Below are 15901 nucleotides of genomic sequence, written 5' to 3'. Positions count from 1 at the left end.
TCTGCCTTCCTGTGATTTGAGTCTCTTTTCCAGCCTCCATGTCAGGGGTCTTTGCCCATCTCTTTCCAAAGCAAAAAGGGTCCCTCCCTCCTCCCCAGGCTCTCTCTGCTTCCCTCTGATACCTGGGGTGCAGGGGTGTGGGGCTGCTCTTCTCAAAGGCCCTGGCAGTGACACATGGTCTAAAGTTAGCTGAGACCTTTCTGAGGCTGAGATGGGGACAGCATCTTTCCAGACCGCTAATCAGGGCCAGCTCCTTAAAGATTTTAAACTTGCCACGAACAAACTAAAGTGTATTACAGGAAGAGTTGATGTGTGTCTGGGCGGAGTCTAATGGTTTTCTTGGATTTTGTCCCCCAGTTCTCAAGGGAGGTGATGCTGGGGTACCCAGTCGGACATCTCACACAAGATTCTAATTTCTTCCAGAGTTCCCCTTCCCCTAGACAAGAACCAGACATACCTGGCCTGAGTCCTGACTCCGGCCCTCTGCAACCTCCCTGAGCCTCAGTTTCCCCATCTGTAACGTGAGGGTAGTGTCACCTCCCGCAGGAATTGTGGTAACAGCCGGCAGTATTAATAACACTGATAACAAGGGCAGCTGACACTCGGAGGAGACTTTACCGTGGGTGTGAGAATACGAGCTAACGCTTCTTGAATGCTCACCATATCCCAAATGCAGTGGTAAGCACTCCGTGTATTTTAACTCATTAATGTCTCACAACAGCCGAGGAGAAAACAGAGAGGTCAACAATTTGCCCAGAGTCACACAGCAAATACATGGCAGAGTCAGGACTCAAAGATGAGTGGAAGGCACTAGCTCAGACCACGGCATGCAGTGGGTTTCTCTGCCCTTCCCCAGGGACCATGAGGCCAGCAGCCTGTTTCCCTTGTGGAATAACGCCTGCCGGCAGGGCGGTCAGTGCCTCCCCTTGTTCCTCTTTCTCTGACTGCCTTGCACCCTCTGCTCTTCATTTTCTTTTCTTTCTTCTGTAAAAACCCAGCCTTGGCCTTAGCAGGCTGTGCAAGGGACTGATTTTGCAGCGGAGGTGAGCTGGTGAGCACTTCTGCCTCTTGGGGCCTGGTCTTTCTGAGGGAGCCGGTTTGCAGTTGTTTGAAACACAGGTGCTTGGTTTACAGAACCCAAGGTTGTTAGTCGATGAAATGCTCATCTCCCACCAAATAAGGTGGGGTTCAGACCCTTTGGGCTTGGGGGCAGTTCCCTCCTTAGAGCACCTGCACGGTTTCAGGGCCCCAGCTCCCCTGGGAGGGATGGAGACACCCCACTGGCTTAGCAGCTGGCCTGAGGGCATCTGACCCGAGAATGCAAAGGTGTTTGTCTGACTCTCCCTTTAAATTTTCTTTAGTTTTGCCAAATCAGTGCTCTTTTGAATCTAGATGAGTCCTATCCCCCAAATTCTACTAACAGACTTCCCGACACACCCATCCAGTGGGGCTTTGTCTTCTGAGCACCACCTCAGGGTGGTGGGGCAAGTCTCTGTGGTCCCCAGAGGTCCATAGAACCAGTGAATGGATTCTCTTTCCTACTGCTTTGCTGCTGCCGTCTTGAATAATCAAGATGGAACTGGACAACAGAGATCTCTTCAGCCTTTAAGTCATCGATCCCTTTTGTCCATCCCTTAACCAGTGAAGTAGGATTGGTAAGAACAGTGCCTGTGACAAAGGCATTGCTCAGCGAGGCCTCTGTCACCCAGAGGACAGGACAGAAAACAAATATGCCCCCTTCCCGCGTGGCAGAGAGAAATAATTGCATATTTCATAAGGGGTTCTTAGTGTCTCATCTAGAATCCTTAGCAAAATATGTAACCAGACCCTGTTTCATCCTTTGCTCTAGGTCCAGCTTCAAAGTTCAAAGGAGATTTTGTCCTTTTCATTATCTGACAAACCATGTAGAAGTTAGGTTTTGGGTGGTCTCTGCTGACCAGCAGAGACCATATTGTACATCCCTTGGGTGCAGAATCCAAGCTTGAAGTAGACACTGGACCTGCCCCTCCGGGTGTTCTAGGAGAAAACCAAGGCAGCTGGATTAAAGTGGAATTCTAAGGGGCTTTTAATTAAAAGGCTGTGGTATAGACCAGAGGCCAGGGATTGATACCTGCTGTGAAACTAAAAATGGACCCTTTCCGCAAAGCAAATGGGAGAATCCCAGAGATGATGGGTCACTGGGAGTTGGAAAACAAGAGAGGCCGCACACATCTGCCTTCCCGCCTCCCCATACCCCGCCCCACCCCCCCAGACAAAGGAGTTCAGCAACCCTGCTCCAGAATGGGCTTTTCTGGAAAGGGCAATCCAGGTATACTGGTGTAATGGTCTAGGGTGGGGTGTGCTAGGATTTGAAGTGCCTCAAAGTCTGCTATAAACCTGCTGTAGGGCTGAGACATTAGAGTGTAATCTCTCAAGATGTTTCTAGACACGTGTTTTAACTGGACTTAGATATGTGTGATTAGAATCCACTGCCTAATGAACCCGTGAGCCAGGTTTAGGCTATCTGAACAATCTCACAGCTGTCTAGCAGAGCTCAGGTAAATCTGGGTAGATGGATTAGGGAAGATATTAGGGACAAGTCTAGAACATGTCAGATAGTTTAGTTAGGAAGGATGATTTTGCCCATTTGGCCATTTTGTCCAGTCCACCAAGCTGCCTTAGGTCATCACTGTAATTTTGAACTGGTAGGTCTCTAGGAATCTAGAAGGAAACAGGTATTTATTTGGTGTCCCCCCAAGTGATGATGTAGTGTCATCATGCAATGATGTCATCATGTAACGATGGCATCATGTAACAATGTCATCATGCAATGATGTCATCATGTAACTATGACATCATGCAATGATGTCATCATGTAACGACAAATTACATTGTCAGAACCTTCTGAAAGAGATGGTACCTACTCCTGGCCCATCACTGGGGTTTCCTAATATCTTGATTGATCAAATTTTGTGTTCTACCCCTCAGGGTCCTACATTCCAGACCCTTTAAGGTCAAACTTGCTCCTAGTGCATCCCATTCAACCCATTGAGGAGCAATAGTGGGTTAACCTAGCTGAGAGTTGACCTCAAGGCTGAGGAAATGGTCTTTCTGCCCAGGTGACTGAAGTTACATCAATCCAAACAAATTCGCTCCTCTAAGCCCAACAATGCAGAGCTCTGGAGCCAACAAGAGGCTGGTGCGGGAGTGTATGGGCTCCAGGAGTGCAGGGCTGTCAGGAAGCAGGTTCCTCACACCCTGGTGTGGTGTCTTGGATGGTGGTGGAGTGGAGGTGATGAGACTGAACGAGTCAGTCCACCACCCAACACGCCACCAATGTTCCTCAATCCTTGTTGAATGAATGAAGAAGTCAATGTGCTTTTGTAATCATGTTTAGACAGAAACCTACACTCAGAACCCAAGGAGGAAATCTTTTGTCCTCCAGTCTCCTTCATTCAGTCTCATTCAGTCGGTATTTATTGAGCATCTATTACGTGCCAGGCAAGGTGTAGGTGTAGCGGTGAACACACAAACAAGTTCCTGGACCGCATACAGCTTGTAGAGGACGAGCAGATGGTCGTAGATTCATGAGATGTGCCGGGAGGGAGGAGGGGCACAGGGACCCTCACCTGCTCAAGAAAGTCCTCCCAGGAAGTGACATTTTAGCCTGCGCCTGACAGGTGAGTTAGGGGTCAGCTGGCAAAGGGGAGAGAGAAGTGGATCCAGTGCCTTCTGGCAGGTGGTCGGGTAAAATCCAGTATGGAAAGAGCTGATGATGGCCTCTAGACATAGCACGATTTTAGAAAACAGCAACAATAATAATAACGGCTGCGATTTCTCACTGCTCTCCATCAAGAGAATCTTTACCTCCCTCTCACAGGCTGTGGCTTTAATTGGGTGAGTGGTTCCTTTAGAAATAATTAGAGATTGTAATCAGTCACTACTCAGAAATCTTGCAGGAACTCATTTGCAAGTCTCTTCGGGCTTGGTCTTAAAACTTCCCTAAAGCTGTGAGGACTTGTCAGTCAAAGCCCCTGAGAAACCATGCTGGATTTCAGACGAAAAGAGAAGAGGAAGTCAGACGTGCTTGCAGTCAGCAGACACAGCAGCACACACCATTTCTTAGTCTCGGTTCAGAAGCCTCTGGAATAATCAAACGGTCTTCAACTCCAAACCCCTTTAAAAAAAAAAAAAAAAAGAAAAGGGAAGAGTCCTGAGGTTAGTTTTCATTGGCTCCGAGTTTGTTGTCTCTAAGAAGCAAGGAGTTGGAGTTGGAATGAGAATCTCAGATACAAGCCACCCATCCCTCTGAGGTTAGCGTAGATTTCAGGGTCACCTCACCTGTGTTTTAAAACCAGTCTGTCTTAGTGCTGTGCGTTTTGCAGTGTCCCTGTGGAAAGTGCTGGCTACAAGTATCCTGTTGTCCCGCTGGTTCAGCTCAACATTAGAGACCCCTGAAGTTCTGTCCCCAGTGACTTGAACATCCAGAGGCCCCATCCCTGCCCGGGAAAGCTTGCTCCTCTCCCGGTCTCTCCCCTGCCCCACTTGCTGGAGGGGATGAGGGAGAGGATAAAGAGGCAATGGCCACTGAGGAAGGCAGTGGGCAGAAAGGGACAAGGTAGACAGCCAGCATCTTTCTCCCTCAAGGGCCAGTTAAGTTAAAGCAATACCATCCTTACTTTGGGTTGATTGTTGGAAGGGAGAGTGTGGCTTAGAAAACAGCGGAATCGCGATTAAGACGTAAGGACAAAGCTGGAGAAATACACCAAAACATGAAAAATAATTCTCTCTGGTGAATGGCAGTTTGGGGGATTTTTATTTCCCTCTTATCATTTACCTCTCATGATTACTTTTAGTTTCTAGAATTGTTTTAAATAGTATAGCAAGAAAGAAAAAAAGAGAGACTGAAACAGAGACATGGAGGCCAAGACAAGGTGGCAGAGACACAGACACACGGCTGGAATGACCGCTAGACCAGGGCAGTCTGAACTTGCCTCCTCTCCCACTTCCTCTGTCACCTTGAACGAACGGCCCTTTGAACTGCAGCTCTTCTGTGCAGTCGTGCCTGGGACTCCTGTCTAGACCATCTTATCAGTTGTTGTGATGCTCAAGGGAGAAGATGTAAGGGGACCTGGTAAATTATGAGAGATTGTATATATGAAGAGGATTGCTTTTATCCAGTAATTAGGTACTGAGGATTTAAACAGTGTTTCTTCACAGGTGATTTACTGGAATAATTTGTTAAGAATGCAGATTCCTGGGCAAAGATTGGATCTCTGGGAACGGGGAGTGGGGGGGGGTGGAATTTGCATTTTTAACAGACACGTACGCGCCCCTTCACCTGCCCTGCAGGTTCTTGTGTTCATTGAAGTTTGAGATCCAGGCACTTAAGCGTCATAGCAGGAACATGAGAAATGGATATGCAGAGCCATACATGCGCATGCTTAAAGTGTGTGCTCGTACATTTAGAGGAGGCTCGTGAAGCTGGGGGAGGGAGATCTACAAAGGGTAGGTCAGATTCAGAAAGGCTAAGAGGACAGGAGGTGTGGGGCATCTGGCTGGAGGGTGCCTGGGGAGCAGGGGCACAGAGGTAGGTGGGGATGTCCTCTCCTTTCCTGGTCTTCCTCTCTGGATATGTGTATCAGGCTGCTGGGGTGATTTTGCACGCTCTGGTCCCTGATCTCCACCTGCCCCCATGACTGGGGGCTCTAAGTAGCACTGGGCTGGCTGTACAAGCTGGCACCTGGTTCCCTAACCCACTGGGCTGGCTGGTGTCAGATGACAGCAGAGCCAGTCCAGAAACAAAGGCAGCACCAGGGCCTTCCTCTTGGGCCTGCCTCTCGGGCCTTGGATGCACTGGTCTGCTCCCAGTAGACTCTGAAAACTCCTCTGCTCCCCCTACAGTTCCTTCACTCGTTCATTTGAGAGGCAGCGTGGCGCCATGGCCAGCACACTCAGGAGCCACGTGCCTGGGTTGGAATCCTGTCTCTGCCACTCACTTGCTCGCTGTGTGACCTGAGACCAGTTACATAACATCTCTGTTCATGCAGCCTCTTGTCTCAGAGGGCTGTCATAAGGATTTTCACTGAGATAACCCTCACGAAAGCCTTGTCACAGGGCCTGGCACGTAGGGAGGGTTCCATGACTGTTTGCTACTGATAACAATTATCAGCTGTTCACCTGATAACCGTTTATGGAACATCTACCGTACTAGGTACGGAGGAGGGACTAGGAGCAGGAGCTCATGGTCTGGGGCTGAACAGCTTCCTGTGACACGCTGCGACAGTAGCAGCATGTCCCGGTCACAGCCGTCACAAAGCAGCTGCCCCATCAGTTGGTCCAGAGGAGGAGACACTTGGGTTTGGCCTTGAAACAAAAGGGGGCAGAATGCGGGGGCAGCATCCCACCGAGAGGGAAGAGCTGTGACAAGCCCCGTCTAGGGTGTGACCTCCTCACTCACTGTCTGCTCTGCTTACAAAGAAATGGGACAGGAGGACCTCTTGATGGCCTACCCTCCTCTGTCTCACAAGAGGCCAACAGTTGAATCCAGGGCCACCGTGGAGAAGATGCGGCAGTTCCCTAGAAGGACTCTCCTGGCTCCTGGGTTATAGCTGCCAGAAGAGTCCCAGCCTGGCAGGCACCCCGTCCCAGCCGTGGGGTAATTAGCCTCTCAGAAGCACCTGCGGTAACGCCAGTACAGGGACGAGCCTCTGCCACCGACCCGCAGCAGCCCTCCAGCGTCCTTCTGAGCACGGCCCTCTGCTATCCGCTTCCAAGCCGTCTTCCTGGGGCCAGTTTTTGCTGCCTGCCCCCTTGCATCCTGTTTGTGCCTTGACTCTGGCCATCTCCTCCAGCATTCCAAGCCAAAGAGCACAAACTAACCAGAACCTTCTTTGGAGGGCTGGTTTGCTGCTCTCATGGGCTTTGGAAGAGCGGAGGGTGGTCACACCCGTCCCCCAGACTCAGCTGACTCCCGCCCTGTAAACAAGTGCGGCCCAAACAGTTAGTCCCCCACCAGTAAACCAAACAGGAAGTTCAACCCATAAGCAAACCAAAGCCCAAAGGAGTGTGCTAAAGAGATTTCATTATTTCCCAGTGTGTGAGCCGGCGGCTCTCTCCTACACTCAGACCTTAGAGGGTGAGCCCTGCTTGGGTCGGAAGTGTCCAGAAAACAGATCTAAAGGGAGGCTTTTCCTGGTTTTGTTTGGGACGGGATGGAGAGCAGAGGATGGGGGGAACCTGGTACCTCCTGTCCTGTAAATGGGCTTTCAAGCTATCGCTCTGAGGCCACGTTTTATTATAGAAGAGCAAGCAAGCTGGTGTGAAGCCCTGTATCCCTCCCTACGGGCCCCAAGACTCAGGCCCAGAACTGGACCTCTCTAAGTTTCAGTGTTCTCATCTGTCAATCAGAGATGCTCTTACCCACCTCTCAGGGTTGAGGAAGGGACTCGGGAAATACACCAGGTTTCTAGCCCTAAGGACAGACTTCTGAAATGTTAGTTCCCGTCCCTACCCTTCTCTAGGATGATGTCCCGACCCGAGTGTAATGATTCCAGAATGTGGTTTTGACTGAAACCGTGGCTCTCCCCAAGGAGCGTCCATTCACCAAGTAGTTTTGAGTGCTGCCTGGAGCTGTGCAGGCATGAGGGGTCAGCTGTGGCGCCTACCCCTGTGGTCTGACAGCCAGGCAGTTACTCTGGTCTTTGCTGGAGTGTTTGGTGATTGTAGGTCTGCCTCTCCATCCTGGCTCTGGCCTAGGGCTGGAGAAGGGGGAGCCAGCTCCCCAGCTATGCTCCAACCCTCCAGGAGATAATGGAACTGCTGGTGGCCAGAAGTTGTGTTCCGGTGGCACCTCATGTATCGGGGGTCAGGGAGTGTTGGGTCATATCCGTGCCCTGTATGGCCTCCTGGGATCAGTGACTTCCTGGCGTGGACCAGGCTGTGGCTATAGCATGTTCTGTGTTGGCCCACGTGCTGGAAGCCAGCAGGGCTTTTCCTGTACACGTGCAGACTGTGGAACAATGGTAAGGACCTTCGAGCCCTGACCGGGAGGAGATCTAGACTATGGCATGTTTTCATGGCTGTTTTAACCCCACGGGCAATTTGTATGCGGCCTGAAAACCAAATGACTGGACTTTCACTTACTTTAAAAAATTTCATCTCTCACATTTGAAATCAACCCTCTTACCCCATCTCTCAGTTCCCCCCCATCTCTTTTCCCTTCTCCAAACCCACCGTCCAAGGGGTCAGGGATGGGAGAGACTCCAGGATGGGGGATGGGCAAGAGTATCTGGCACCTGTGTTACTAGATAATAAAACACCTCTTGGTCTTTTGCCGGCTAAAATCACCTGGTCCCACTGTCCCTTAAGTCAAAGTGCTGGGATCAAACCTGAGCTCGGTCAGGTAAATCCCATTCATATCGGTGTCACGGTGTCCCCGAGGCATTTGCTGAATCCGGGAGGTTGACGTCATCTATCAGTACCGTTGGTCTCCAGCGTCTCTTTGGCTGCCTCCTTCCCAGCTTGCTAATCATTTAGGAGACCAGATGGCAGAACAAATGGTGATTTATTTTGCAGGGACATGAAGAACTGGAAACTAACTTTCCTTCTAGAATTAAATATTTATTAAGCATTTTTTAAGCCCTGATTTCTGGACACATCGTCCACAAAGAGGGCATCAGCCCTGTGCTTTGAACTTGACATGTACCATCTTGTTTAATCCTCCTTGCGCACTCTTGTGTAGTAGGTTTTACCAGCCCCGTTAGAGGTGGGGAAACTGAGGCCCAGACCAGTTAAGTAACTTGTTCCAGGTCACACAGCTGGGATTCCCACCCCTGCCCCTCTAAAGTGTGTGCCTCTTCCACGTTGCTGTGCTGTCATCAGGCTGTTGAACTAGAAGGTGATGTAGGTGAGAAGTATCTTGCACATAAGTATAGAGGGCACGAGGCCAGACTTTGATATTTGCTTGATGTAAGATGTCCAGATCACACAGGGAAACGATCTCCAAATCGATTCAAGATTGCCTAGTGGAATGGAAGAAAGAGGAAAGGGGACATTTATAAAGCCTTTGTGGGAGGGAGTAACACGGACTGTGGATGTCAAGAAAGGGGCCTTGCCTGCTGTGGGGACACCTTCAAACCCAGAGAGTTCCTCAGTGCCCACTCCTGCACCCCGAGCCTGCCCACCAAGCAGGACTGAGCCTGAGCTGGGGTCACTTGGTGGTAATAGGTAGTAATTAGCACATGCTGTGTTTCAGGCATCCCTCTGAGCGCTTTACCTATTCTGTGAGCTTGGTTCGACTGCTATTCCCACCTAACAGATGAGGAAACTGAGGCACAGAGAGGTAGAGTAACTTGCCCAAGGTCCCACAGCCAACCAAGTGGCAGAGCTATGACTCAAACCCAGGGAGATTGGCTCTTATCTACACTGGCTCTGAGGGGAGGAACTCTGCATTTTGAGACTTGAAGTTAGGAGGAGAGATGGGCTTGGGGGTGGAGTGGGGAAGGAGGTTCTTTGAAAAGCCAGCTGGGGTGATTTGAGCTGGGGATGTCGAGGTGGCTGCTCTCCAGCGCCACCCCTGGTGAGGATGAAGGACTGAGTAGATGTTCCTGGGTGGGAATGTAGGCTTGGGCCCCTCCCTGCCCCTCCAGCTCTCTCTGCAGCCTTTGGCTGGGCCCAGCTCCTGGGAAGAATGCTGCAGGGCTCTCCCCGTGCCAGCAGCTCCCAGGACAAATGGAGGGGAGGGCTGGGAGGGCCTGTCTGCAGAGCGGCACCTGGTGAGCGCTGCCATCAGGAGGGACACAGGGCGTGCTTGTTCAGACCCGGCTGGCAGAGGGGCTGATGACTTCACACTTGTCTACAGAAGTGGATGTGCCTTTCTGTTATTTTTATTATTTTAATTTCAAAGCAGTTGGAAATACTTAACTGCTGGAGGAAAATCCAGCCTCAAAATCCAGAAAGAGGGTGGTTGGTCTCAGGATCTGATGTTGGTTCTGCCCAGGAGAGAGGTCCCTGCTGAGGGGCCAGTAATTCCAGGCCCTGTGTAGGCATGTGATGGATGGCGTTCATTTCCCTTTCACCCAGGACCCATTTGACAGAAACAGAAACTGAGGCTCAGAGAGGTTGACTTGTCCAAAGTCACGTGGCAAACAAGGGGCAGGGTTTAAGACCCAGGAGTTCAACCCAAGCACCTGCTCGGTCCTCCCCACCCTGGTCGTGAGTACAGATGTAGGTGGAAGGTGAGATGGACTGCAGTACCCTAGTCCCGTATTTCTTCCTCTGCCAGGAGCAAGGGTGAGGGTGTTGGCTCATTGCAGCCTTCACCCCATGGGATCGAATGTGTTATATCACACAAGAGCTTAGAACAGAGCTTGTGTTAGAACGGCACTCAAAAAACTCAGCTCTTCTGATGGTGCTGTTGGCTCTGCTGTTAACAAGAGCGACGGTGATGACAATAGTAACCCTATGTGCCATAAGAGAGGTAAATCCGGGTCCCTGGGGGACACCACGAAGAGGGGGTAGCAAAGTGATCTGGGATGGGGGTGAGGGTGGTCATCGTCTTGTTGGAAGGGAGGTCTGAAAGCCCACAGCAGTTAGCAGGAAGAGTGGCAAATCGGAGGAGGTGAGAGGAGTGAGGCTTTGGGTCTGCACAGATCCCTGCACAAGGAGACGCGGCACTTCCAGAGAAGCCACAGTGGCAGGCCTGCCACCCGGGCGACAGGGCCCGGGCACGTGGGTCCTGACTCCAGGCTCAGGAGTCTGAACTCCCCGAGGAAGGCAGTAGAGACTCGTTGGGGGCTTAAAGCACAGGAACAGTGGAGTCAGAGCCGTGTTCAGAGGGACTGATCTGGTCAGGATGGGCCCCGGGCTTGGAGCGTGGGAAGCCATCCAGGCTAGAGGGGATGTGGTTTGCGCCAAGGCTGCCAGGATGGGGAAACGGGGCTGGGCTGCGAGGAGCTGATGTCCGGGCGTCTGGCAGGGCACTGGGCACACAGCAGTGCCGTTCCCAGAGGCGAGGACACGGAAGAGGCAGGGGACAACCACCTTCAGATATTTGGAGGTTGAGATTCCTGCGGGACGTTCCCGGGGCAGCCACCCGTGGGAAGGTGAGACCATGCTTCCTGCTTCCCCATGAATCCCACCTTCCCCAAAGTCTTCCCCTACAAAACGGCAACCCTTGTGTCCCTGAAAGGCCTGGGAAAGGAGCATTCCACACAGAAGCGATGGGAAGTTCAACCACCCTGAGATGAAATGAGTGCGCCTGGATCAGTGGCAGGAGGAAGGAAGCAGGGTGGACGATGGAGGACGGGAAGGGGGGAGGGAGTGTTGCCAAATCTGGCTCCCTGTGCACCGCTATCGAATAGAAATACGGAGACAGAAAACTGGAAGACAAGAAATAGAGAAGCTTTTTATTTTCTTTGCCCGGCCAAGGGAAGACACAGTAGGCTAACTTTTCAAGAACTGTGCTCCCCTCCTTGGGGAATCAGAGATTTTATATGGGGGGCTCGCAGTCCGGGGTATGTGATAAGGATCAAAGCAGTGAAGGTCTTGCATTTCTTTTCTTCTGCAAATTCATGGCCAAAGCTGGCATCAGGCGGCTCAGCAACCGGGTCTGGTGTCCCTGAAGTTACCGGCCCCGTGACCTTCTTTCTGACATGAAGAGTGCTACAAGGGAGTGCAGGGGGGAGAAGAAATGCCAGGTGCAAAGGGTAATTTGTGTGGAGTCAGAGTGTAATCAGCTTTGTGAAGGACAAGTCTAGCTGTAAGTGTTGGTTAGTAGTAACAGCTAAAGAATAACGAAGATTGCTTAACCGTTTCAGGCCTGTTGATGTTGTTGCTCCAGCCTGTTCATTGTTTCCTTGTCTTCCTTGTTTATCAGAAACGTCTCATTTCTACTTTTGCTGCAACAGGAGGAGGGAGAAAGGCCGGCAGGCAGGAGGGAGGCCATCTTGCAGCAGAGGATGCTGGGAAAGAGGCCGGAGACGCACAAGCTCGCAGGGCGAACGCCGGGCCTGGCGGAGCTGGCGCTGCCCCCTGAGGCATCCAACTTAGCCCCTTGTATTTCCAGATGTTTCTGGTTAGACATTCCTATAAAACTCGGAGAAAATGCCCCGCCCTTCTGGATTCTGGCCTGTTTGAAGAGCACCCAGGCTGACTGCGCTGTGGCAGAGCCCCGAGAAGCAGGGTGGGCTGGGGCCTGGGACCCTCATCGGGGGCTGCTCCATAGCCGCATGGACGGCTGTGCGCCTGCGCGAGGCCCTGGCGCCGGGGACGTAACCGCCCCGCTGTGCCCAGAGCTGGCCGAGTGAGGGCCTCATAGGGGCTGGTTCGGCTCCGATCTGCTCTCCACTCGGATGCCCATGGAAGACGGGGCCCACTTAAGTTCCACGAACAGAGCTGTAGATGTGCTAGAAGTCGTGGGTAAACCACGCAGAAAATCCGATTTATGAAAGCCATGGAGAAAGGCATCTGTCCCTGTGCCCTGTGAGGCGTGCTCACTGCCTGGCTCGATAGAAACAAAACACGGCTTCAGGAGACAAGGCAAAAGCCACATGGTGTGGCTTACAGAACTGAAACTGGTAGTATCTTTGGCAAGAAAATCTGTTTTCTCTTTAACACCATTTATCGATGATCTTTATGCGATAAATTCTGAGAATTGTTGAAACTTCTTAACAACTTCAGGAAGGGCATTTAATCAGCGCTTCCTTCCTAAGAGCTTGGTTCAGTAATCACTGCCCTGGTGTTTTCAATGCCCGCAGAAGCCAGGCGTGCCCCTCCAAGGTAGATCTGGGCAGTGGGTGAGCCTGTGTGCTCCAGGCTCTTCCTGATGGGAATGACTTAGGGTCATAAATAAAGGTGGATCAGCTACAGGTCAGCGTGGGCATGACTAGGCTTGAGGCCGAAGACCCCTGCTCCAGAACTGGGCCACCAGGGTTAAATCTTGCCCCTACGACTTACAAGGTGTGGGCCTTGACGTAAGTGTTGAAGCTCCCTGAGCCTCAGTTTACTCATCTGTAAAGTGGGGATGGCACTTCTAGGTTATCCTGAGGATTGACTGAGATGGTGGCTGTCGAGTGCCTCGTAGGATGCCTGGCACATGGCAGGTGCCTGGCCCTCCCGTCCCATTACTGGACGGGCACCGCCAGCACTATCCTTGTGGCACGCAGGCACAGTTCCCACACAGTGGACTGCGCTCCAGGCACAAAGGTCCAGGTCACAGTGGACCTCTCCGTCAAAGAGCGAAGGTTGACGACCTTGGAGAAATGCTTAACTTTCTGGGCCTCAGTTTCCTTATCTATAAAACAAGGTGTTAAGTTTACACCTCACAGAGTTATCAGAATCAGAGGTAAAATGAGGTGAAGTCTCAGCACAGTAGGTCTGGGTCTGCCATGGCCATCATTGTGACTCCGTATTTGACAAACGGGCCTCCTGCTGTCAGTCTGGCTCTGATGAGCCATGACTTCATTTAAGGGTGCAGAGTTCCCCATGGTAGTAGAGAGACAGGAGCCCTCATGGACCCATTTGTTTCTCAGTCCTCTTGGTCCCAGGCAAGAGTCTGTTACCATGCAGAACCCCCATCCCAACCCGGGGTCTTCCTGGTCCATCCCTGTCCCTCCACCATATCTGATCCCGACTGGACTCAGCACCTCACCTGCCACATGACAAGTACTTGCTAAAACTCGTTGACCTCAGTAAGTGCAACACCTGGTTTTCTTCCTTTTTCCATCTTAGCCTGCAGGTGAATTTGTAGTTTTTTGTTGTCTGGCCACCTTGGGGTTGTAGACTTGTTAACGAATGGTCAGTCGACCTAGAATCTTCTAGATCATTCTCTTTCACTCCAGACCTCATATTGACCCTTTGCCCAGCGCCTTCCTCGGGGCAGTCCAGCAGACACAAGAGTGGAGGTATTCCTGCCTCTCTTGAGTGACTGCAGTTTTTATGGTTTTCAAAAGAAAACAGAAACAGGGGAGGAGGAATCCCCCAGGAGGTGGTTTTGCACCCAGGGCCCAGCCTGGAGAATTTGCAGAGCAGGGGGAAGTGAAAGGTGAGCCCTGGGGGAGGGCAGTACCGAGGCTCTGTCTCCTGGGAACACGGGTGGTGGCCTGTCCCCAGCTGTCGTCATGTGCCTTTGGTCCCTGGAGCTCAGGGGCCTCCCCTGGAGGCTTCAGTCACCACAGGAAGTAGATTCATTCATGAAAATCAGTCCCCCCAGGCCCTGACCCCACTTGCTTTTCTGAACCTCTTGTTCATTGCTTTGGCTCAGAGAATGCCACTTAGTCTATAAAAAAAGATGCCCAGCAGCCCACCTTGCCCCGCCAGTGTAATTATGTCTGTGAAGCTTCCTTTCTGGAAGGCTGGGATGGGGGTGTGCTGCCGCCTCCCATAGGCCCCCGTAGGCTCATTCAGCTTTGGAGGATCAGCCTGTCCCTGTCACTTGGGGCACACGGCCTGTGCAGGGACAGCCCTGCTCTGTTCCTGCTGAGTCCTCGTGCTTCCAGTTCCCACCCCAGCCCCGGCTTGTGCGGCCTTTTAGCCCAGCTCACAAATGCTCCTCTCTCCAGCTTCCCAGGAACTCTCCTTTCTTGGGGAAATCATTTCCTCCCCCAGATAAAGGGCATTGCCTGTGCTATTTTGTCCTGCTTCATCCTCATGCCCACCTTGTGACATAAAGAGCTCTCAGGTATTGAGTACTTATATGCCAGGACATACATAGCTCTTCTCGTCTGATGTTTTCCACAACCTTCAAGGGAGGAGCTGTTGTTTTGTCCATTTTACAGATGGGGAAATAGAGGCTTGGAGAGGTTAAGAAAGCCCCACGCTTCTAGGCTTGTAGGCACTAGATCTGGGAGTCTGACACCAGCGTACTCCTAACCCCTGGTTGAGCACTTGTCAGCTGCCACGTTGCATTATGTTTTCCTTTCCTCATCCATGTCTGTTGTTAGAATGTGAGATTTCTCCCCAGAGACAAACCTTATCTGGCTCTGCACTGGCCACCCGCCAGTGCCTGAGCCTGGGGCTTGGTTGCCTAGCCTGTGCCAACTGAGGGATTGAGACGAAGTATGGAGCAGCTGCCAGGTGTTAGGTGTCCCTCCTGGGCATGGAGAATAGGGCTGGGAGGTTAGTGACCTGCTGGGCAGTGGGAGAAGGGCGAGCCAACCAATCCAAAGCCCACGGAGGGTAAAGTGGGGGGACCTGCAGGTTGTAGACTGGCTCAGCTTAGAGACTAGGGTACCAACAGTGTGCCCGCCAGAGGTCAGGGGTCAGAGCCTTTTCTGCCCCGCTCAGGAGCCTGGGCCAGGAGTCCGGGCGCATGCAGCTCGAGCTTTCTCTCCCACTCTGCCCTGGACTCGCCACTATTTGGCCTCCACCCAAAGGAGACAGCGGAAGTGAAAGGACAGATGACATCAGCCACTCTTCCCTCCTTGTTGGCACCTTAGGGCAGAGGTCTAGCTGGGGAAGGTGATGTGGGGAATTTCCGCATCTTTTCATCGTTGCACTGGCCTGAATAGAACATGAGTGATGCCTCCGAGATCGTCCCCCGTGCACCCGCAGTGCATTGGGCAAACAGCGAGCTGTTATCACCGCCACATAGACCCTTAGGAGGTCAGTGCTGTCCTAGGCCCCATTTTACTGATGAGAATATTGAGGCCCACGTCAAGTAACTTGCCCAACTTCCATAGCTGGTAGATGGTGGGGCCAGATTTTAACCCCAGGCTGTCTAGCTGCAGAGTTTGTGTTCGGAGCCGTTCTGCCCCTTGATGGAAACAGCTGCAAAGAAGACCTCTTTTTTTTCCCCCATGGGAAAGCACTTTTTTTTTTTTTGCGGTACGCGGGCCTCTCACTGCTGTGGCCTCTCCCGTTGCGGAGCACAGGCTCCGGACGCGCAGGCTCAGCGGCCATGGCTCACGGGCCCAGCCGCTCC

The 15901-nt window shown here is 52.0% G+C and overlaps 2 protein-coding genes across 12 annotated transcripts in view; one reads left to right on the top strand and one right to left on the bottom strand.

Annotated features, from left to right (window-relative positions):
- Positions 1 to 15901, top strand: part of CHST11 (carbohydrate sulfotransferase 11) — a 287104-nt gene that overhangs the window by 239515 nt on the left and 31688 nt on the right. The gene's annotated exons all lie outside the window — the stretch shown is intronic.
- The window catches only part of SLC41A2 (solute carrier family 41 member 2), a 228154-nt gene continuing 220836 nt past the window's right edge, over positions 8584 to 15901 (bottom strand). The window contains exon 16 of the mRNA XM_032646807.1: positions 8584 to 9002. The gene's annotated coding sequence lies outside the window, so the exon portion shown is untranslated. The remainder of the gene's footprint in view (positions 9003 to 15901) is intronic.

The sequence above is a fragment of the Phocoena sinus genome, chromosome 10 (assembly GCF_008692025.1).
Source record: "Phocoena sinus isolate mPhoSin1 chromosome 10, mPhoSin1.pri, whole genome shotgun sequence".
Classification (NCBI taxonomy): domain Eukaryota; kingdom Metazoa; phylum Chordata; class Mammalia; order Artiodactyla; family Phocoenidae; genus Phocoena; species Phocoena sinus.
This window is presented reverse-complemented; position numbering and strand designations above follow the sequence as displayed.